Genomic DNA, 25,354 nt, shown 5'->3' with positions numbered 1-25,354 from the left:
GAAACTCGTTGGTCTGCTATCTTAGACGCAAACAAACAGTGAGAACCAAAACATGACAGCGTTGTTTTCACTTATGTAGGAGCTCCATGACTGAGCATCGTAGATTTTACAAACACTGAAACGCGGCCTTAACTTCCAACAAATGACGAACATAGCCAAAGCGAAATAACACTTCTGTATTCTCTCTTTGTGAAGCCGTTCCTGATTTTCGGTATCTTTTTGTATTTTATCTCGGTTTAAAGCGCTACTCACTGGCGTCACTGCTGTCGCTGGAGTGTGCAACGTTGTCGTTTTCATCATGCTGCTCCTGCTAGCTTGAAAGAATAGTGTCAGATTTCTCGCTCCGTGAGATATGTGCGCGAAATAATTTTCAAGCAAGGTCACTCGGCATCTGTAGACCTGGAACAGAGCATGGCGCTATGCAATGTATAAGTTCCACTTGAACAACCTTTCGTTTGTTATTAGAAGGGCCATAGTGTCGCTAGCAGAAGTCTCATACAGCACTTTTAGGTATTCCTTGTGTATGTTGTCTTGGTAACTTCATGAAGGAATTAGTGTTCTAGCTAATTTTCCTGCGAAAGGCATTTTTACAGCTGTCCGGTTGTTGCTTCTCATTTTTTATCAGTATTTTCCGTATATTTGGCAACGGTTTTTTCTGTCATTTCTATCTTGTAATGCCTCGAAGCACATTTTGTGAAAAATTCGAACTTTCTTAGGAGCAATTGTTTTAAAAACTATAGGGCGGTTTTGATTCACTGGTTGTCACACGAAACTGGGTATTTCGCTATGAAAGAATAAAACGCTTCCAGTTACGGTCTAGTACTGTTTGTTCCAAATAGGAAAATGAAATTCTTTATTGGTCGATGCAAGCAATATTTCGATATAGAGCTTTGAATGTTCTTACAGCTGCTGTAAATACTCGGTATAGATAAGAAAAAAAAATAAGGCACTATAAAGCTTAGTAAATCTACGCTATGAAGAGGTACAATGTTGCATGCTTTGTGAAAAATGTCTAAAATGGACGAACATACTGTGCAGCCAATACAACCTAACTATTGCTGTAGCACTGTTCATGGAAACGTTTTGTTGATGCTAACTGAAAGCAATACTCATTTGCGTAGAGTACGCTAAACAATACTATCTTTCGTCGATGTCTAAGATTTCTTCTCACAACTTCGTCTTCACTAACATTTCTCATGAAGACTCTGAATTAAGAAGGAATGCTTAAATTACCTAAACTGAGATCGATGCTCACATGATTGGCTCCCATCTTCTCTGTTATACACTTCGCACTTATTCCTTTGTCCGCCAACAGGAACAAACGAAGGCGGCGCACATAAGCTCTAGGCATTTCGCGTCCCTCGTCAAAAGTTTTGGCGCTAAGACTACCTATCATGGCTGATGTCAACTACCCTGTTCATACACCTTAAGTAGCAGGCGCCCATAAAGGAACCAACCTATAAAACTACACAAATCGAAAGTTCGAATGGTACGAATAGTGATCTTCATGACCGCGTGCCTCGACAACCTTTGGTAAACAAAGTAGCATGCATCGTTTGCAAACACTCCAACGAGCTTCATTCTGGAGAGTGTGAGTGCGGCATGGAAGTCTGTCGGTGGCTCATAAAGAACGAAGTAAAATTCGTCGTAAAGAGAAACTCGGGAAGTAAGCTACAGTACTGTCATCGCCAAGGGAGATACTCACATGTACGCAAACAACGATAAAAAGGTTAGTTTTTCATGCTGCTTCCGAACGCATCCTTCCGAAAGGTCACGAGACGTTGCTCGTCCAGCGTTCCAGAATTCGATCACTCATAACGCCGCAAGAAACAGAACGTTTGGTGTTGCACCCAATGAAAAGGTCAGACGACATTTCTGCTCGTGTACCTTCCTCCAAGAAAAACAGTCGAACGAGGGCAATATTTATTTGTTGATTTGCACAGGGAGTGCTGGCAATCGGTTGTTCCTTAGGAGGAGAGAATAGTGGCAATGCGATGGCAGGACTGCTGGGAAGTGGAGGGGCACGGCAGCTGAGACGAAGAGAAGTAATAGAGAAAAAAATTGGCGAAGCTTGCACTAATCGGCGCAAGGCTTAAAATAGCGACACTGCACGATTCTGAACACTAATCTGGTGGCCTCCAGGTTATTTCTGGGCATTAGCTAGGTGATGAGGAGGTTTCTAGGTTGCTGCTAGGCCGTTGCTAGGGCTTATTTGGGTGATGCTATGTTGTTTCTACGTTGCTTCTCAGCGCAGAGCGGTTCGCGTTAAACCGCAGACAGTCATAGACACGACACGGATGTCCAAACTCCAGAGAAAGAAACTCCCGCTTAAACCAAGCGTTCGGCCCTCTCATAGATCTATGGGAACGTGGCCGTTGACGTAGACCTTCCATCACTTTGAATATTTTCGCCGCCATCGTTGCTTTCCTCTTCCCTTATATATTCTGGTGTACGTACTCGGGGTCTCTGGCTCGCCGCCGTCGCTTCGCAGCCATTTGTTGTTGGGGTAACTGTTGCCTTCTTCATTTCTAGTGGATCAGTGTGAGTAGTGCGATTTACCGAATGTATGTGGCATATGGCCGTTTCTGATGGTTATAGCTTTCGCCTTCATTTTTAGTGAGCCAGTGGCGAATAGTAGGCCTTTCCTAATTTCTGTGGCCCATACCCATTTATGAATCGTGATACGTCATACAACTCACGGCTAGCTTAAACGGCTTCGCTGTTTAAAAAATGCGTTTAGTGTCACGTGTTGACCTAACGATACAGATTTGCTCAACTTGCGCGAAGCACATTGCTTTGTGGTACGACTGAGACAATTTCACTAATTTGGGAGCATCAAAACTACCTAACTCTGGGCCATAAATGACGCTGAAACCAACGAGAGGTAACATTAAAACCAGATTGGGGCTTTTGCGGGATCGATTCCCAGGTCATCCAAATCAACGAAACGTTCTCTTCTGGTTTTTCTTTGTCATCTGTTCGTGTACACTTTACTGATGTCAGTTCTATTTCGGAAATGATGTCAATGAAGTTTTGGTGGATGCCGACCTAAAACACTTTCGTGTTAATAAATAAATAAATAAATATTAAAGAACTGTTTGAGTGAGAGTCGACCTCAGGTCTTTTATACAGTTGTTGTAACACAGTGACACACCATTGCTTGAAACTGCTTTACAAAACCCCATATGAATGTCAGAAAGAAGTGTTAATTTCAAGGGCTCGTTTTCTTTGTTATACACAATATTAATGAGAACTAACAGACAATAATGCCAAGGAAAGTATAGGGGATGTTTTTAATAATAAATGTAAGGTAATTGTGACGAAAGAAAAGTGGACGAAAAGATAGCTTGCCGCGGGCAGGGACCGAACCTGCGACCTTCGAATAACGCGTCCGATGCTCTACCAACTGAGCTACCGCGGCGGCCATCCCCCCGTCCACTTTATAGGGTATATGTGTGCATTCAAACGTGGGAGCGTCAGTCAGCGCCGCCAGTAGCCATGACGGCGAGTGTGGAACACTCTTTTTTCTGCCTGTTGGCGTCACGTAACACGTGAACTTATTACGAGCTCGCAGCTGACCAATAATCCCTCGCATACTACCTGAGAGCATCAAGTCTGCCAGAACGAGACCCTCGCTATGAATGAAGGAAAGAAGTGTTAATTTCAAGGGCTCGTTTTCGGCGGCGCTGACTGACGCTCCCACGTTTGAATGCACACATATACCCTATAAAGTGGACGGGGGGATGGCCGCCGCGGTAGCTCAGTTGGTAGAGCATCGGACGCGTTATTCGAAGGTCGCAGGTTCGGTCCCTGCCCGCGGCAAGCTATCTTTTCGTCCACTTTTCTTTCGTCACAATTACCTTACATTTATTACTAAAAACATCCCCTATACTTTCCTTGGCATTATTGTCTGTTAGTTCTCATTAATATTGTGTATAACAAAGAAAACGAGCCCTTGAAATTAACACTTCTTTCCTTCATTCATAGCGAGGGTCTCGTTCTGGCAGACTTGATGCTCCCAGGTAGTATGCGAGGGATTATTGGTCAGCTGCGAGCTCGTAATAAGTTCACGTGTTACGTGACGCCAACAGGCGGAAAAAAGAGTGTTCCACACTCGCCGTCATAGCTACTGGCGGCGCTGACTGACGCTCCCACGTTTGAATGCACACATATACCCTATAAAGTGGACGGGGGGATGGCCGCCGCGGTAGCTCAGTTGGTAGAGCATCGGACGCGTTATTCGAAGGTCGCAGGTTCGGTCCCTGCCCGCGGCAAGCTATCTTTTCGTCCACTTTTCTTTCGTCACAATTACCTTACATTTATTACTAAAAACATCCCCTATACTTTCCTTGGCATTATTGTCTGTTAGTTCTCATTAATATTGTGTATAACAAAGAAAACGAGCCCTTGCAATTAACACTTCCTTTCCTTCATTCATAGCGAGGGTCCTCGTTCTGGCAGACTTGATGCTCTCAGGTAGTATGCGAGGGATTATTGGTCAGCTGCGAGCTCGTAATAAGTTCACGTGTTACGTGACGCCAACAGGCAGAAAAAAGAGTGTTCCACACTCGCCGTCATGGCTACTGGCGGCCGCTGACTGACGCTCCCCACGTTTTAATGCACACATATACCCTATAAAGTGGACGGGGGGATGGCCCGCCGCGGTAGCTCAGTTGGTAGAGCATCGGACGCGTTATTCGAAGGTCGCAGGTTCGGTCCCTGCCCGCGGCAAGCTATCTTTTCGTCCACTTTTCTTTCGTCACAATTACCTTACATTTTATTACTTAAAAAACATCCCCTATACTTTCCTTGGCATATTGTCTGTTAGTTCTCATTAATATTGTGTATAACAAAGAAAACGAGCCCTTGAAATTAACACTTCTTTCCTTCATTCATAGCGAGGGTCTCGTTCTGGCAGACTTGATGCTCTCAGGTAGTATGCGAGGGATTATTGGTCAGCTGCGAGCTCGTAATAAGTTCACGTGTTACGTGACGCCAACAGACAGAAAAAAGAGTGTTCCACACTCGCCGTCATGGCTACTGGCGGCGCTGACTGACGCTCCCACGTTTGAATGCACACATATACCCTATAAAGTGGACGGGGGGATGGCCGCCGCGGTAGCTCAGTTGGTAGAGCATCGGACGCGTTATTCGAAGGTCGCAGGTTCGGTCCCTGCCCGCGGCAAGCTATCTTTTCGTCCACTTTTCTTTCGTCACAATTACCTTACATTTATTACTAAAAACATCCCCTATACTTTCCTTGGCATTATTGTCTGTTAGTTCTCATTAATAATATGAATGTCATGTAACGCAAGGAGTCTCCTTAACTCATGCAATGTTCCGTGTCAAAAGCGTAGAATCGCACCAGAAATCAAGACATGGGAATTGCACAACGAGTGAGGGGTTTTGTGGCCAATCCATTACAAAGCACTCAGACATATTTAATCATCATTAGCAGCAAAAGCATCAAAGAAGTGAGCAGCTTCCTACATTCGCGTGTTGCCTTACGGACACACAGTGGGTACTTCGCTGATTCCCTAAATGAAAAATTATCGCGTAGTGGGCACTTGGCAACTCTACTTGCACTAGGTAATCTGGGACAGTTTTAAAACGGCGAATGTTACTCGCACAGGCGTTCCTTTCACTGCGGCATGATTGACGTGTTCACCGAAAAGCGAAGCGAGGACCCCGATTGAGAAGGCGATGCAACCGGGACCCTATTATGCTATCACGTTCTACTCTTGAGGCAAAGCTCAAGCGTCCTCTAACTTTTCGTTCCAGGACATGTTAAATACGTCTTCAATTCACGTTTACCATATCTTGCTAGAGAAACGCCTGCTATGGGTGACGATTTATGTGCAATTAAACAATGACCCAATATTAAAGTTAAAATACTAAGGACTGTGGATTCCACGCCTGAGGTTTCGTGCCCGCATTGCCTCGCCGACCTTCAGTGGGTGCATCACAACTTCGCAAAATGGTGATTTATTTCGTAGTAGGTGCATTGCTACCATCTACTTGCAGTAGACGCCCTAAGAGCGTTTACAACGGGCTTAATGAAGCCCACTACTCCAGCTTACTACGTCACTATGCTGCTTGTTTTTAATACTTGTCGAGAAATGCGGGCACTGTGCAAGATATTACTGGCAAAAGATCCATCAAGACGCTAAGCTCTTGTATTGGTGTCAGCCTGACAAAAAATTAACAATCTATACACTCGCTCCCCTACAGAATGAGATATTAAAGAGCTGCTAGAGCTATCGGAATGCGGCTCTTACTTGATGCTTCTGCGAATACTTGACCTATATGCTGAATCAAGTAAAAATTGCAGCTCATATTCATAGTTATGTCTTGCTCTTTTCTTTGAAATATAAGGATCGGATTCGGAGAATGGATGTTTTGTTGAATATATAGCTTATTCCAGTATTCTTTGCTCTATCGGTCGTCAGTGCGAGCTCAGCGTAAAACAATCTTTAAAAAAATTAAATGCATCCGCACTGAAGTAAAATGATGACTCGCTGTCGATTTAGTTTTTCTTTGCGCATCACAATTTTTCTAAACCAAATATATTATTAGCGAACTGGATGCAACGCTGGTTGCATTCATAGCACGCAGTGGTGTATAGCGAATACGGACGAAGAAGTGGATTGCTTCACGACTGAATTTTTCATTCCACTTTGTAGCGGTTTCGGGACGCGGGAGATCTATTAAGGTATCGACCTAGTTTCTTTTACGGCAAGTACCATTCGTTCGGAAATAAAAAAATAGAAAGAAAACGCGGAACCACTCAACAGGCATTTGATGCGAAAAAGGGAATGTAAGATGACTTGGAACCGCATCGCATCTGGAAACATATGAAAAGAAAGCCGCATCAAACGTTGAGAAAAACCTGAAGTTAGAGCTGAAATCTGACGTCTATTTTGCCGCGAAAGAGAGAATCATGCAGTGGAAACAGAAATCAATGGGTCATACTTCCACATTGCGTGAAAAAAGCAGAGAAAGCAGAAAAAGCGTGAACATGGTACAACCAAATAGGAGGCTGTATAAATATATGTAAAAAAGAAAGAGACTGACACTTGTGTGTCCTGGTTTTCTGGGCGATCTTCCAAGTTGTGAAATAAAGATGCATATTTGAAGCCGTCCCTTTTTAAGGCAGTTAATTTTTTTCCGGCATTGTTTTGGAGAAGGCAGTGGTAAAGAAGAGGGGGTCGGACGAGAATCACGTCGTCCTTACTATTTGAAGAGAGTATGAAGAGGAAAACATTTCCAAGTCTTACCGGAATGCAATTTTGGGCGAGTGTAGTGGTGTTACGAACGAGGACGGGCGTAGAAGATGTTTCCACCGTATGTGCTACGCAGATGATGGTGTCATCCCTCTTCGTGCTACCATTGTGAAGATTCTTCGTAAACTGCTTTCCTTCTCAGTGATGGATGCGGTCCGTATAGATGCGATTTCTTCTCCTGTTTCATAGAGCTGGCACTGTTTGCATACATGCCTCTCTAAGTCTTTGCCATGAATGTCTACCATTGGCGGCGTTGATGTTGAGTTGCAGCATTGGCACTGCTACGGACATATGTGACTGATGACCGCACAGCCCTACTGCTGCCACATTAGAACGTACCACATACCCTGGGCAGAGGCGTAGCTTGATCGTTTTTAAATGCGAAGCATTTCTTAGCGAACTTCTGCGACTTTGAGCGTATCTATCTATCTATCTATCTATCTATCTATCTATCTATCTATCTATCTATCTATCTATCTATCTATCTATCTATCTATCTATCTATCTATCTATCTATCTATCTATCTATCTATCTATCTATCTATCTATCTATCTATCTATCTATCTATCTATCTATCTAGCCGCCTACGACTTTGTGCTCTCCTTGCCGTTTAGTTAATCGGATGTATACCAAAATTGGTGTGTCATAACATGGCCTTATTACGAACATAAATGACAGGTCATATGATGAAAATCATGACACGCATGTCATGAACAGCATGATTTACATTCCACGACCTTAGGCTCTTGCGGCCGTTCCGTTAATTTCATATGCACCAAAATTGGTACGACGTGACAAGAATTCATGACGAACATAATGACTGGTCCTAACATGCAAATCATGACGCGCATGTCATGTGCAGCATGATTTACATGACATGGTCTCTGGGCGCTCGCGGCCGTTTAAATGAAGGGATATATACGAAAACTGGTATGACGAGACATTTCTGTATGAAGAACATAACTGACTCGTGGTAACATGAAAATCATGACATGCATGTCATGTATGACATGATTTACATGCCACGCTCATGCATGGCGCACTCGCGGTCGTTTCACTAGATTGATATACACCGAAATTGGTATTGTGCTATGTGACTGTATGAAGAACATGAATAACAGGTTGTAGCATGAAAACCATGACATCCATGACATGTATGTCATGATTTACATGCCACGCTCATGGTGCATTTGCGGCCGTTTCGCTTGCATGATATAACATCAAAATTGGCATTGCGCGACACGACCGTATGAGGAACGCAAGTGAGAGGTGGTAACATGAAAATCATGACGTGCAAGTCATGTACAACCTGATTTACATGCCACGCTCATGGTGCGCTAGCGGCCGTTTCAGTAGATTGATATACAACAAAGTTGGTATTGCGAGAAGTGACTGTATGAAGAACATGAATAACAGTTGGTAAGATGAAAACCATGACATGCATGTCATGTCTGTCATGATTTACATGCCACGCTCATGATGCATTCGTGGCCGCTTCGCTAGCTTGATGTACACCAAAATTCGTATTGCGCGCAGCGACTGTATGACGAACGTAAATGAGACGTGGTAACATGAAAATCATGACATGCATGACATGTACAACATGATTTACATGTCATGCTCATGGCGCACTCGTGGCCGTTTCGCTTGCTTGATATCCACCAAAATTGTTGTTGTGCTATGTGACTGTATGAAGAACATGAATAACAGGTGCTGGCATGAAAACCATGACATATATTGCATGTATGTCATGCTTTACATGCCTCGCTCATGGTGCACTTGCGGCCGTTTCGCTGGCATAATATGCACCAAAATAGGTATTGCGTGACACGACCGTATGACGAACGTAAGTGAGAGATGGTAACATGAAAATCATGACATGCAAGTCATGTACAACCTGACTTACATGCCACGCTCATGGTGCGCTAGCGGCCGTTTCAGTAGATTGATATACACCAAAATTGGTATTGCGCTAAGTGACTGTATGAAGAACATGAATAACAGTTGGTAAGATGAAAACCATGACATGCATGTCATGTATGTCATGATTTACATGCCACGCTCATGATGCATTCGCGGCTGTTTCGCTAGCTTGATAAACACCAAAATTGGTATTGCACGAAGCGACTGTATGACGAACGTAATTGAAAGGTTTTAACATGAAAATCATGACATGCATGTCATGTATGGCATGATTTACATGCTATACTCGTGGTGCACTCGCGGCCATTTCGCTCGCTTGATATACACCAAAATTGATATTGCGCGATGTGACTGTATGACGAACATAAATGAGAGGTCTTAACATGCGAATCATGTTATGCATGTCATGTACGGTATGATTTACATGCCACTGTCATGGTGTGCTTCCGGCCGCTTTGTTAACTGGATATATACCGAAATTGGTATGGCACGACTCGAGTGCGTGATGAACATAAGCGACAGGTCATGCATTGTATATACCAGAATATGCGTTTCATTGGCATGGTGTGTACTAGATTGTGCATGCATGCGTGCATGGCAAACATGCGATATATGGTGGACTAGATGCCATGGCATGAATGATTTCATTAGGCTCAAAGACAAACAAGGCGATGTATGCAGCTCTTTGCTAGCTGCTTCTCATTACATCGATTCCCACAGTGCGTGGGATCTGCCGAATTTTTTTTCTGGGGGGGGGGGGGGAGGTGTTCAACCGTACTGAATGAATGTGCGTGAGTTTGTATGTGTGCGTGTATATATACGCAGGCAAAATTGAGAAATTTCGGAAGTGGGTTTGAAACCGCCAACCTGCCCCTCCCCTTTGGCTACGCCAGTCACCCTGACACACCTTTTACTGCAACGGAAGGAAAGCATCACAGCGCTACAACCACTGGCTAAAGACGTAGGCCCAAACCTACTCACTCATGCGTGGGAGGCTGCGATCTCCAAGTCTATTTTAGTCGACGAGTGCCAACTCGTCGCCCAGACCTGGCAAGCTGTTCAGACCAGAGGGTTCCTGGAATAAGAGATTCTCCCGCCTTCAGTGACCATCCACTCTGTAGATATATATTTATTATCTCTCTCTCTCATCGTAACTGTCATGCCTAAATTTGTCTCGCAATCTGTACACGTGCCATGTATTACGTAGTCTACTAGCAATGTTGCATGAAGTATGTAGCACTACTGCAGCATGTACCTTTTGTGCCTTACACTCGCGCATCATTTAACCACTGTAATAACTAAATCTCGTATGCTGTGTACGTGCTTTGAAACGGTGAAATGCACTCCTCCTTAATTATGCACTTTTATTGATGTCTACATGCCACTCATTACTGCTGAAGGTTTCATGCTAAAGCGAGAACTTATTATTATAAACATACCAAACTAAATCGTCAACACGCGTGCGCGTTCAATTTGTGGCATCATATAGTTAGGTCCCTTCTTAAAAAATCATGTAAGTATTGTATGCCAATAGGCAATGCCTTCTGCGATAAAAATTGCGTTGACATTCCACGTTTTCACCTGCGCAAGCATATTGCCACTCTAGCACTGATATGATAATTTCAAGCATGATCTGCATGAGCGTAGGTAGTATGAAGATGACAACGTAGGCATGTGTGTTGTGTTTGAACCAACTTTTTTTATTTTTTTTTTGCGCGCTTTTGCAAAACTCTAAGACCAGTGCTTGACGTAGGGCTATTAAGAGTTTATTCTCAAAAGAGATTTGCAGAACTCTCAGACGTGTATATGGAACTTGAACAACTCCGTGGTCCCTACTGACCTACGTAAAATGTAACAGAGAACGGACTTTGGTCCGGTCTGTAGAGAAAGGAGTCGGCTTCGGCCAACGACTGCCTTAATTGCGTCAAATTGTTCCTTCAAGTATAGCAAGGTGATAATTTGGCGACATTTCGCGAGGTTGTAATGTCGTCACGTAGCAAGTAATACATTTAAACAGAATGTAAGGAATCGGCTGGGTAGCCAGGACGGCGTGCCCAACAGATGGAATAGACAGTACAGGTGGTGCTAGTGCGACGCATATGGCTCTCCGTGAAGGGTCTTCGTCAAGTTAACCTACGTAACGTGTAGGCAAATGCTCGAGTACAGGAAGAAGCAATATGTTTGAAAGAGATTAGGATGAATAAATAGAAAAAAAAAACATGCCAGCGTCAGAAAGGAATGAATACATATATGAAAAGAAGAGGCATGAATAGGAGGGTAGAGAGCAGATCTGTTACATCGCAACTTACCAAGATTAATGATGTCTGAGAAAAAGCGGCACCTAAAGAAGGAGGATGATAAAGCAGCAAGGGGTCACCGTGCAAGAGGTCTGCGCCTATGGTGACAAATGATGAGTTGGGCTTCCAAGTATTTTGCAAACAAAGAAGCTAAAGAACCGAAAGAAGATCTATTTGTGTAGCGTAGGCGCTTACGGTGCTCACTTTGAAAAGCCGGTCGTGGACTGGGCCCTGGGTGCCCCATTTTAGAATGGGCGCATTTGTTATATGGATGGAATTTGGGGCATATTTTATGAAATAGTCTGTTATTTGAGTGCTTGGCAACGTGGTCATCTACTATCTGGTAGCGCGCTGTACCTGTGTCCACCCCACTTTGGTCGTTTAGGACTGTGTATTTGCACTCCTGTTCTATGAAGTTGCTCGTACTGACTCGCATTTGAAGTACGCTTCGGTCGTTTTCTCGGTGTTTGGTTATATAGGCTCTCTATACATAATCAGCGTGAGGAGAAAAAACTGTCTGACAAATGTTTTCTGACGCTACATTCATCAGGCGATAAATATTTATACATGTAAATATTTATAGAAATATTTATAGATACATTCTGTTTCTGAAAACAGCACACTTCTCCTATTGAAATCATCTGAAATTCTACGATAAAACAATATCCACACCTACCCAGTATTTGAACTATAGCTCGCATCACAATCTTGACATACAGCAACCATGCATACTTGACAAGGTCGTGTCTGTTAGATTTAGTTGTCATAGATGAGCTGAAGTTTAAAACCTCAAAGCGTCAGAGAACGCTCCACACAACTTACGCCACAGTTAAACAAAAAAGAAGAACGCTATGAAAAATATCTGATAATATTTTCAATCACTTACATCAAGGCTCGGTTCTCTAGAAGACAGAGTGTGATATCGATATATAAAACCGCGTACTCTGCGTACCGCATATAATATTGTGATGGCTGCAGGTTTTTTTTTTATAATGATCGCTTGTACAGCATCGCTTGTACAGCAAATACACGGACAGAGAGACAAAAAAGATGTTTTCCTAAATATGTTCGGCTGGACTTGCCTTTGTTGAACTGTTGTACTCGTTTGTACTGAGATAAGCGAAAAAAGAAAGAAAACAACAGGCTTTTCTTTGTTGTGTCTTTGGCTTCCAGGCAGGAGTTGTCATGTCGTTGTGCGCTAGTGGAGAGAAAGGTTCTGTTGTTTGACGAAACGCCGGATTCATCCAATGCTGGCTTCAAACGCTCTAACCGGCTTCAAACGAGCGTAACCGTCAATCCACGTCCTTGTTACGTACTGAGGAACTGAGTCTTTTACCTCCCGGTACATGCTACGCTTGCCTCGGAAAGCACCCCTGTGCGCAGTTCTTTTTTTTAATGCACCTTCTTGGGAGCACCATCGTTACACACATGTTACGTCGATTGCGAACTTCCGAGAGCTTCGGAATTTTTGCACCACACAGCGCAGCATAAGACTCCTAATATTCTAAACAGTCAAGGACACGGCTAATATACGCGGAGTTTTATATATATATATATATATATATATATATATATATATATATATATATATATATATATATATATATATATTATATATATATATATATATATACTTTTCTTCGTGGGGGGGGGGGGGGCACTTTCTTAACCAAGCTCAATGTGCAGCTTTTACATGGGTGTGGTCATTACACGAGTACATGCAGTACTTTCTTTCTTGAAACTAGTTCATCCTTTGGCATTCTCCGACAAGACATACTAATCGGACATTTCCCGTGAAATGTGATTTGCTTAACGATTAGAAAAAATGTCCCTTTCTTAATTATTCAATGCGAAAACCCGTTAAGCTGATGGCACTCGTGCAGCGTTAGCATTTGTGACGTACAAGACAGCTCACATTTATACCAACGAAAATAATACTGTCACATTAGGTACTGTAAAAGAAATTATCTAACTTCGTCATCTCGCAGTGGCCAGCTGCACACGCAGCCTGTGTGCAGCTAGCCACTGCTGAAAGGCGCGTGTTGATTGATTACTGCGGCAAAGAATAAAAAAAAGTCCCTTATCCGTAAACGAGGCAATAAAACATGAGCCTGCTGGCGATGGGCAGATGATGTTGTCCAGATGAAGGATGGCAAGTGAAGGCTCATAGCAGTGCAATGAAATGAGAGTCTGCGAAGAATTACTTTGAGGATGGGTCAGTGCCTGCAGCGTCACCAGAGTGCACGAACTGCACCCGCGCTCTCAGGGAATCTGGGTCAAAAACCGGGTCACAGCAGGGAGGAGCACATGGATGTGGCACGCCGTTCGCGGTTGGGTGAAAGCCAACAGCGTAGGACCGCGGCGACAGTATCAAGATCGCGGACTCGAGTGCAGCATTTATGCGTGTGTAGCTGTGTATGTGCGTGCGTGTGTGTAGTATTTGTTTAGGCTCGCCCGCATGCGTATGTACGCCTGTGGCATGTCTTGGCTACAAAGAAAGGGTGTCTGCAGGCGCCTAGAGAAGAATATTGTTTCCGGACGAGAACAAAGAAGGCGAAAGAGAAGAGGAGTATGTTAGGATTGTGAGGGCTGGCTGAGGAAAGCAGCTGAGAAAGCGTGAACCCATAGAAAAGATACGACGAGACTACTACTACCAAGAAAGCATAATAATATGGCTTTGTTTTACAGCGAAATCTGTTATGAGATCATTTCAACGGCCATTTTCGGCGTCGTAGCTGTCCGCCGCTGCCACCGCCGATGTCCGTAACCGCTATCACGCGAAATAAAAAAAACGGAATTAAAAAAAATATTCAGCATATAATGGGGTTCGAACCTCGGCCCTCTTCGTGGGAGCCAAGTATTCACGCACAGAGCCATGCCGGTGCTTGAAATTCCTTCTCAAAAGGCCCTATACTGGCTTCATGTCGGGAAGGAACCACATTAACATATGTAGTACTGCGTGGTAGAACAGTAAAATAACAACTAGGCGTCACACAACCAGGCGTCACACAATGCGAATTGTGCAGCGAATGGGTTGTTGAAGGATTCCAACCCATTACAAAGGGCACTGCCATAATTCTTCATTGTCATCAGGCACAGCATCAACAAAGTGCACATAATGACTTAGAGGTGTTTAGCGGGTACCACAGTTCTCCGCAGAATGACGAAAAATGGCGTAGTGGCTGCTTCCCTACATCACAAAAATTATGATGATTTATAGCGTAGGGGGTTCTTCGCATGTGCCCTTGTACTGGTTGCCAAGGAAGCCCATAAGCCCATGATCCATTTCCTCAGGATGTCAATAAAGTTATTTCCTTCTTTCTCTGTTTTTCTCTCGTTAACGTATGCTTGGTGGGAGAGTGAAATAGTGACCGGGTGTCACACAATGCGTATTACGTAACTATTGGGTCGTTTAAAGCTTCCAACCCATTACAAAGGGCTCAGTCATAATTTTTCATGGTCATCAGTCGTCGCATCAACAAAGCGCACATAATGCCCTACAGACAGGCCCGTAGCCAGGGGGGCGGGGGACTAGCCCCCCCCCCCTTGAAATTTTGGTGAAGTAGGTGATTTTACCGAAAATAAATAATGAAAATATTTTGTTTTTCTCAAATAGTCATGGTTTCCAGCAAGTGCCCCCCCCCCCCTCCCCCCCGAAAAAAAATTCTGGCTACGGGCCTGCTTACAGTTGTGTAGCTCGTACCTCGCTTCTCCGCAGAATGACGAATAATGACGTAGTAGGTGCTTCCCAACTTCACAAAAATTGTGATTTATGACGCAGTGGGCAGCTTGCTTGTGTACTTGTATTAGGAGCCCCAAGATAGTTTACAACGCGCTCTAGAAATGCCGCTCTTCCAGCTTTCGCTGTGACTGTGTTGTGCTCTCCGCACAGGCCTGGCGTTTTTTTTTTTTTTTTTGGTTCTTACGTTTTCTGAAAAACGGTATAGCGTCTTTAGGTATGGCTGCAATGACTCTTTGTAAAGCAAAGATAAAATTAATCATCCCTAATCAGCTATAAAAAAGGCGCATAAAGCCCTTAAAAAGCAGAAGTCAATAAATTTCGGCGCTTAAAGAAACGAAGCATGCAAGAGACGCATAAGCAGATAATCAGCTTTTACTCTCAGCGATCGCACAGTCCACATTCTGGCAGGCAGAAAAACTTAACACAACTCCAAAACTTTAGCAGAAACACGTTTCCAAACACTTCCTTCTCTTACTCAAAGCAAATCTATGCTCCTAGACCTACACATAACGACGCAAATCGGATTCACTACATTTGGAGGACAAGTACAGAGCTCATTTTCTGCGGAGGTGGTTGCCCCGTCCTTTTTGTGACCTTATTGATTGCCGAAACACTTTGCGAGATTTCGCTTCTTCCGCGAGTGCACTCTCTATGTCATCCGCCTTGCTCTGACAAAAGCTGCCGAAGTATCGGAGCCTGCAAACGGAAGGGATCAGGAAGTGCGCGATCTTTAAGCTTTCCTTGTCTCTTTAAGAAAATTGCTGCCGCTCTTGTTTCCTGGCTGTCAAACGCCCTTAAAAGGCCGGAACTGCGACAGTCTCTAGATAACAATTTTTTTCTCCTGTGTACTTGTATGAAAGGCGAAGAAAAGTTCGACGATGCAGGAATAATTGGACTGCATACTAATGATGTGTTTAAGCAGTGAAAGACGAAACGGTCAAACATTCAGCCAGAATCGCAACCCTCTCTGTTTCTAAATCACGACTAGGAGTTGAAGCTGGTCGCTCCGAGGACGGTTCGCGAAAAGTCCCGCAGGGCTCAGGTGCATGCAGAGGGTGGCGCAAGCAAACGAAGAACTGCTGAAGTTTTCAAGTTTCAGGTTTATTCGTCAACGATATCAGTTATACATAATGGTTAATACCAAATGTGTACAAGAAAGGAGCCCCAAAGTTAAAAACAGTCTGACGGTTCCCATATATCATCTAAATAAAAACAAGTGGTATAAATACGTCAATCAGTGATTGTGGTAACTATACAGAACAGTTGAAAAACTATAAAAGAAAAGTGCCAAAAGCAAGAAAATATAAATCTGTTTAGTAAGGCAAGATGGCACAGAAGGCTTCTTCAATGAACAAACAATATGTCAGGTAACAGTGAAAAGCCAGCGAGCAATATAAAGTATATTGCTACATTAATTATTCTGATTGCAACCACAAAACACATTTGTTAGCATGAAGACTGTTACTGCATAAAATATTTCTTAGATTGATTCTTGAATACATGTTCAGTTGCTCATAATTTAAGGTTCATAGAACTTAGCGCAAACTACGTATGTTAGTTGCGGAGTGATTTGGTCTGGGCAAGTCGGTAGGACTTCATGCGAAGTTAATCAGCACAAATTAAGAAGTAAGGACAAACGGAGACACAAGACCAGCGTCAGCCCTTGTCCTGTGTGTGCGTGTGTACTTCTGTCGCCTTTTAAGCTGATTAACACTGCAAGTCGCGTAACATAGGTTTGAGAAGTCTACAACGTGTTTTTTTTTTTTTTGCATTTCAGCCTTCGTCGAAATGCAGTTTCAGTGATACCGCAATGAAACCTGCGCATTCGATCGTGCTTGGCATCTCAACGTCACAGCCTGTAAGCCGTTATGACTGATGCGATACACATTAAACGTAATGGTACCATTCAAAGATTCACGCAGAGAAAGTTATAAGGACAAAAAAAAACTGCGTGTAATCCCTGAAACTTTAAACATTGCTTGGTTAACGTTAGAAGTAGCGTTCAAAAGCGTGCGTATTTGCAAGTAGAGCTACACACTCTTTCTGCAAAGGTATATATTGCTGTATTTACAAAGCTAGCGTCTAAATGTTTCAACATCGCGTCTTCCACTAATTTCCGTGGAGGCTACGCCATACCGGATAATACTGAATGTCAGGCTACTGGCAAACTAAGTATTCTCAATCTGTCTCTTCCATCTTTCCACTCCCCTTCCCTTTCCCCCGGCGTAGGGTAGCCAACCGCACTGCTGTCTGGTTAACCTCCCTGCCTTCTCCCTTTCGTATTCCCTTCCTTCCTTCCTTCATCTCGAGATACTTTCTTTGTTTGTGCACCTGCGCACTTTTTATTCACTCATTCGCTTATGTTTGTTGCTCTGCTTAGTTCATTTGGAGATGTGTTTCGGCATTCTGTGTAGGGCTTTACAACATGTTTTTTTTTTTCGATCAGGCATAGTGCAGCGTCGCCGCTAGAGGCAGCGCAGTAAATCCGTTTATCGCCAACGTGCCCTTTTTGTGTCAGTTCAAGAGTTGTCGCGTTCGGAATGAGCCGCTTTTGAAAAGGCCGCGAGGATTGGCAGAGATTATGGATTTAAAGTGATGCGATGGTGTGAGGTCTTTGAGAGCTGAACAAAGTGGATGCTGGGTTGAGAAGATTAGGTCAACAGAATGGAGGAAAAGCGACGTTCACTGACGAATTTGGAGTTACGGATTTACCACCGAGCTTGGGATGAACACAACACCGCCAGTGAGATTATATAGAGAGCGGTAGTGTTCGAGAAGCCAGCTTTTCCTAGTCGATTCGGAAAATAAAATGAATTTGAGGCTTCAGTTGGTGACAAATGGGCCAAATAGTTGTGTGTTCCCAAACAGCCAAGTCGCAGTGAGCACAACTGCGAAAAAGATGTTTTTTTCTTCTGTCACCCCTTGTGAAGTTTGCATCAATAGCGAGGACTCTTTGTGGAGGGAAGAAATAGCTCTGCGAACACTTAAAGGGAAACCCGGTGCAGATTATTCACTTTGTACGTATTGCCGTCAGATTACTGATGATTTGGGGTATTTTAAGCTTTTATAGAAACGGCAAGTGCTTTCAACAAAAAGCTGTCTCACTAAAACCGGTATGTGTATGATCTTTTTTGTGTTTCTTGAAGGCTGCACATATTCTTGAAATCAATTCCCCAAAAGTCAAGTAGGGTGATTACTTCATTGATTTCGGTAAAACTTCATTAGTTCTCATGGCCAAATTTCTCGTGAGAAACGTTTGCGAAACATACAATAACCACAGCGCCCCGTCTTAATGAGTGGCAAGTGTAAATTGATAATGGTCGAAACTTTTCTGTCCATTACTGGATATAATTGGCTATAAGATGGCGCATAATCCAGCGTACACGTTCATTATACTAGCTTCGACAAGAAATGTGCCAGGGAAACTTCCGGTTTCGCGATATTCCCGCTTTCGCGCAAGTTAATTAGATGATCCCAAACCTCCCGGCTGAAACAAGTTGCATCAGCTTGTTTCCATTTGTCATGACAGTACTTGGCATGTACATACATAAGCTAAATTGAATAGGTCCGAGAGAAGAAAAAAAAAGAGAATGCTGTAGGGACTTGTATGCGAGAAGCTTCCAGCGAGAACTCCGGTAATGCGAATATGCAAAATACAGCGTTAACCTGCCACACCATTCATTGCCTGCAAAGGACCCGCCATCTATTACTACGCTCGAGCGCGCAGCAACATGTCGCACATTCACTGCTTCCATGCTTTACTCTCGGCGTACGAGCGTACTCTATACATAAATGGGGTTGGTATTGAGAAGCTACCTGTACACTCTCCTTGCAGTAACGTGCGGAATTAGGGGACGTTAACAACGCGTTGACATCACTGCACCTGCTAATTATATTGCCTCTCTGGCGGCCAAAGTAGGAACGCAGCCGAATGGCTGAGGAAGTTTAGTGTCATTGCAGCTTCATGACTTTTTTTGTTACTTGGAGCGTCGTGTCGATAAATTCAATAACGCCGAGATCCCACTCGCTGTGTAAATAAATAAGCAGTTACCTGGAAGCGGATGTTGTCAGATGACTCGAGAGCTCGTTTCTAACTCCTAGGATAACAGTAAGCGAGCAAGGATCGCACTACCTGCTATTTATAGGTAGATTCCTAGACTAAAGCAAGACAGGTTATTTGCTCATAGGGTTCATTCTTGTCACAGGTTCGATTTCGGGATGCGGTGGCTGCGTTCAAACGTGGACAGAATATAAGGAATTGCTTTTGTGCTGAGAATTAGGTTAGCGGCAAATTCTCTGTATCAAAATAATCTGCAGCCTTACGTGAAGGACTTCCCAGCCCTCCGTTCGTTTCTCTTTTGGCATCCATACAGATGTATGAACTGCTTCAAAAGAAAGATGAAATTGCAGTATCACCGATTTGAACTCATATTAAAATAGTAGAATAGTTAATTAGATGACCAGTGACTACGCATTGGTAAATGTAGTGACAAGAATGGCAGGATTAGTAATACGAAGTTGAGAAAGCAAGATTCAGGTATGGGGCTTCGTATATACAGCATAAATCGTGAAATCTTGGGGATCGAGCTTAAAAATTGAGCCACTGGTGGGAGAATTTTCTTAGCGGAGTTAAGAAAATTCTCCTAATTTTTGCCCCAAAAAGCGAATTTATTGGTCGAGCTTAACAAATTAAGTAATATAGTACATGGTTCTACGCAAAAGTAAAACAAGAGCACTCACAAGGGCTTCGCTAATTGACTAATTTTGTGGCTTTGAATTACCACAGTCATATATGTTACTACGACAGTATAGACGTTTAACTGACATTAAGTGAAGCTTCACGAAAGCTGATATATTTTTTAATGCTTCCGTTTCTAGTTATATGATAACAATGTGCTTACAAAAATTTTGGGACTTAGGAGAATCGTTACAAAATGCCTTTGTCTAAATCTCAAACACTTAATCGCATTTTGCTGGATGGAGTGTTGTTTTAAATATAACACATACATCAAGACCTCTGTGGTGTATTTGAATATGTAAAAAAGAATCACATATTTCTGTTGTAGTCAGCAGGGCTTCATCTTATATTTTACTACCGTCATATTTATAACCCGAAGGAGACAAAGTTCGAATAATTGTGGCAGACATTTTGAAACTTATACGCGCATGCGTACATGCCCCACATGTGAGATCGGCTTTGCGGATTGTGTCCACGCAACGCAACGCCATCATAAACAAAAGACTAAAACGGAAACAAAACTCGGCAATGGCGCCAGAGAGCGCTTTGGGGCGACAATGAACAAATAATGAAATAATAAAACAGGTCTTAGAGATTTCATGCATTGAAATAAAACGACTTATATTACCCGTGCAGAAACTTCTGCGCCACAGAACAATTGTGTTTAGAGGTGAAGCCACTTTTAAGGGATTGGGCGTACGCTCGCTCCTTGTAAGCTGGTTTTCCAAAATTGCATCTTCCAGTGAAGCCAACTCATCCCCTCGATGTCTCGCGGCAGACTCTGCGCAGTGGTTTGAACCTTGATGAGCATGTTCACAACGTGGTCTTTAATGCCAAACCGGCATTTGCCGTGTTATTTCTGTGTCATGTGCCAAACAGGTTTGCTCATCATCCACCTTCACAGAGTGGTATGGCTCCTTAAATATTTTCGCATCAACGCAAGACAAACTGCACCAATGCCGGAGATGCTGTAGTCGAATAATGGTTGTCCGCAATCATCAATCTGATCGCTATGGCTGCAAGCACAACCTTTCTGTTGAGTTGCTCAATTGTGCAACTGTCACATACTGATATGCGATGAAGAAATCTGCGAATAATGACATTAGCTGTATCGATGAGTCTTGGAATTGATTCCTGTCAGCTAAATATTATTATTTATCAAGCTGTAGAGGTCCCAGTACAATATAATTTTCATTGTAAAGATTAAAAACATGTATTTTTCCACGGTGCCCTACCAAAGTGGCGCCAGCCAGCGACGAATTCTTTCCTAGTGAACAAGTAACGTCACGATATAGAATATATCATATGAAAGGCAAACAATGTAATGAACTGTCACTTCCTAACTTTAAAGAGACTGAAGGAGGTGCATGAAAGAGCGTGCAGAAAAAACGCCGTTTTTGCGTTTTTCTCCATTTCGTTTTTGTTCTACAAGAAACCAAACGGAAGAGGGCAGGCAAACGTAAGTCGATATTATAAAGTATGTCAATCTCATATGTTGCAAAACTATGCATCACAGAGCCCCTTCATCGCCTACCATGACCTGGGCAACAACATCCATTTGTGCGGTGATTATGCCCTGTTTTCGTGATCAGCATAATTCAAATGATGCTACCTCTGGCTGCTTAACCTTCAAGTGTTGCTGGAACGTAAATTAAAGTGAATGCGAGGAGTGGAGATGATATTGTCATAACGCCTGTGTTGGTGCTTCTTCGCAGTTGCTTCCGTTTTCGGCACGCAACTTCTGGCTGCACCCGTTCCTGACAAAAAGGTTGCCTGTTTTATAGCTAAGCAAGACCAAATAGCAATAAGGATGACCGCATATAATAAGGGTGAAATAAAACAAGATAAAAAAAGGATAAACTTGATTTCCATATCTTTTTTGTTATTTTTATATTGTTTTCTTTGCAACCACTCCCCTCTATAATGCCACTGGCAGCGAGGGTATTTAAATCAATAAGATAAAATATATTAAGTGTGCACAAGGGTCGGCAAGGACACAAGGCATCTAAAATAAGCGGAGGTCTAGTGAGAAAGGTGAAGTTCAACATATAGGAAAAGTAAAAAAAAAACAACAACATTGTAATAGAAAGGAATCTAGATTGGATCTGTACTACCTAGTACGTGCGATGAGCCGCTGCCTCTCTGTGCCTCCAGGGCGCGCAACAAGGACAGTCCAATGACTATGAGCGACAGTGCAGAGACCTTTGAAGAGAGGCTGTAAGCCAAACGACCAGAGAAGACCAGACAGTTAACCAAACGCACACACGAGTGCATTAACAAAGAAACAAGCAAAGAAACAAACCAAGAAACAGACAAAACAAACATCATGGCCAAGCAACAAAATAAGCAGATAACATTATATGGAGGGCAAAGATACAGCGTCGAAGCAGTCAGGATGGTACCGACCTCGTAACGGCGGCGCCAAGGGTCTAAACTCCGAAGATGGTTTCGCCTAGGGGCTCAATGCCTTCTTTTCGAGACGAATGAAACGAGAAGGAAAAGCGCACATTCCTACTGTTTGCAAACAAAAACCACAGCTAGAAATTTCTGAATATCGTCTTCGTCAGCCATGTGTAGCGAAAAATTCTAGCTTATTCTGCAAACCCCACGTGCATTTCTTTTCTCTTTTCTACAACTGAAGCTCACAAATAAAAATCTCGAAATGATGTGAGAGGAGGCGGAAAAGCTCGGAGTGTGGCGCGCGGTCACATTAAATTGGTGTGACAAGTGCAGTGTTAACGCGATAGCGTTAAAGAGCTCGTATCGCAGAAATTCCGCCGTCGGTGTCGGCCCCGTTGGTTGTGAGCGAAAAATCATCATCTTGTCCGTGACCGAAAAATCGAAAAAGCTGCAAATAAAATAAATAATAAAAATGTTGGGTCCGAGTGAGAATCGAACCCTGGCCGTCTGCGTGGCAAGCAGGTGTTCTACCACACAGCCACGCTCCTGCTTGGAAGTGCACTGGAAGGAACTGTCATGCTTCGCAAACAAACGCGTCCTGTATACAGGTGTCACAGTACGAGATGTAATATCGTAGTAATATTGCGTGGTACAAGCGTACATTGCCATCGAGCGTCACACTATGTCAACATCATAACGACATGGTGGTTTAAAGGCAGCCACCCATTACGAAAGGCACACCCATTACTGCGCGTATTCCCTTAAGACCACGTAGTGGGTGCATCGCAACTTCGAAAAAGTTTCTCGCGCATAATTGCTCCTGGTTTAAAGCTTGCTACCCATTACATAAGACACACACTTTGGTGCGCGCATTCTGTTAAACACTCGTAGTGTTCGAAATGCGCACTAGTGGCAGGATATCGCTATCGCGTTCAACTCTTAAAGGCGAAGCTTAAGCGTCCCCCAATTTTTTTCCTTTCGGATGAAACGTCGGCCTGCCTTTCGCACTCCAGAGAAATTCTTCATTGTATACTGCACGCAATCATTGCCCCCGAACACACTAGCCTTCTTAAAAAAAAGAAATTGAAAACATTGTTATTATTTTTAAGCATGGTATGCTTTTAGGCCCGATTGTCAGTGAGCTTCTAGTGACATTGAGCCAAAAGCGAGCGCTGTTACCAGGGCACTCTAATCAGGAGATGCTTGCACTGAAACGATAACATCCAGGCACACAGGCGAGAAGAAAACGAGATGTCCGGGTAACCAGTAACAAAAGACTCGCGGCGCAGGCTCTTCCGCCTCTTCCAGATAAGGTGCCACACTGCGTGCGGCGCTGGAGTTACTGAATATGGTTTCTTCATGCGGTGCGACAGCGTCCGGCCTGCAGATTATATGTGCTGTGGTGCTTGAAGTGTTTACTCGGAGAGGTGGGTCCCATTGAGTGTGAATAACAGATGGAATTAAACTCATCATGCCCCCATCATCGATGTTTGAGATGAGAAGCTGTTTCTTTGGCGACAGTCTTCTTTTTACTACACGTACATTCTCGAAAACACAAGTGGTTGAACATTTTGACCTCCTTTTTGTAAGAAGCTCCAGGCGGATGTTCTCAGTTTTTGCAGTCAGGTACACCGCAGCGTTACAAAAGGATCTCATGGTCACCGATGTATTTTAAAAAGTAAACAAGAAGAAATCACCGAGTAGTGTGCACTTCTTCTGTTCCTTGTTCCTTTTTGTGAGCGCTGCACAGTCCTAAGTATGAATCAATACCATCTCGCTCATTTTTCTATTCTAAGTTGCCGAAGCGTATATTGAGCTCTATGGGAGATCTATTTCGCTCCAACGAATCAAAGTAAACGGGCTGAAATTGACATCTACCATTTGTCTGGCCACGTCGCAGATATAAAAAACGAAAGAAAAGCAAAAACATAACCTGTGCAGAGCCTACTAAGTTCCTTTGATGCTTTATTCATTTCGAAATAAATAGAAAGAGAAACAAAGGAAGGTAAATTGAAACCGACCTTTTGAGTGGCGACGTGGCAGATTCGTTTCGAGGGAACGGCTTTCATGCACAAGCCGCTACCATGCCTCCTATCTCTACACTGCGGAAGAGAGCGCTGGACCGGAGCATAGAGTTACACCCACCCGCTTCCTTTGTACGCGGTCAGTTGACAGCGCTTTCAAGTCCTCAAACAGAATCGCCGCAGTGCCAGACGCCTGAGCAGCACATGCCGTATGTATTTACACAGTTCTTGTAGCTTTTGTACATAGTGCCGACCGACACGATCTCAGCGAAGCGAGACAGATCTTCTTACACTCGACACGTGCGTATTGTTTGCAGGTTTCTACAAACGTTGCCGAACGCTACATTAAGCATTTCATCATTGCTTGAAATTCGCAAAAACTAAACTCGTTCAGTGTGTTTTCGCTGCATGGACGTCAATGCTGGCTGCTCCGTCGATCATCCACAAGGCAGTAAGGTTAGATTGGTGCCGAAAGAATGCAATAGCGAACATCGTTACGTAATGTTGGCGTGCTTTGTGACAAAGCCGACTAAGCGAATGCGAATTGTTGACGTCTGGAGAAGAGATCATGAACAAAAATACTTTGAAAAATGTGGACAGATTCTCAGACTTTGTAGCTCACTCTTCAATTCATCATTACTTCAAGCGCAATGCCAATAAAATTTATGGTGAAAACGGAATAGTATTGTGACATTATGATGCTTCAGGTAGTTTTTCATTTCAGATGCCTCGTGTGTGCCTCCATGCAGAATCTGAGACCATGCGTCGTTCGGACGCTCCAAGAGAGCAACACAACGTAGGACATTTTACACGCCAAATTATAAGTATCTTAGAATAGCCCTTCTTGAGCATCCGCTCTGACTTTTCGCGGCGTCGCTGGCGTTGTCGTCGGCTTTGCAAACGAGCGAACAATCGGCTTAGTTAAGGGTCAAAGTGAGCGAATTCA

Source organism: Rhipicephalus sanguineus, chromosome 7 (genome assembly GCF_013339695.2).
Source record: "Rhipicephalus sanguineus isolate Rsan-2018 chromosome 7, BIME_Rsan_1.4, whole genome shotgun sequence".
Taxonomy (NCBI): Eukaryota; Metazoa; Arthropoda; class Arachnida; order Ixodida; family Ixodidae; genus Rhipicephalus; species Rhipicephalus sanguineus.
Note: the sequence above shows the minus strand (reverse complement) of the source record.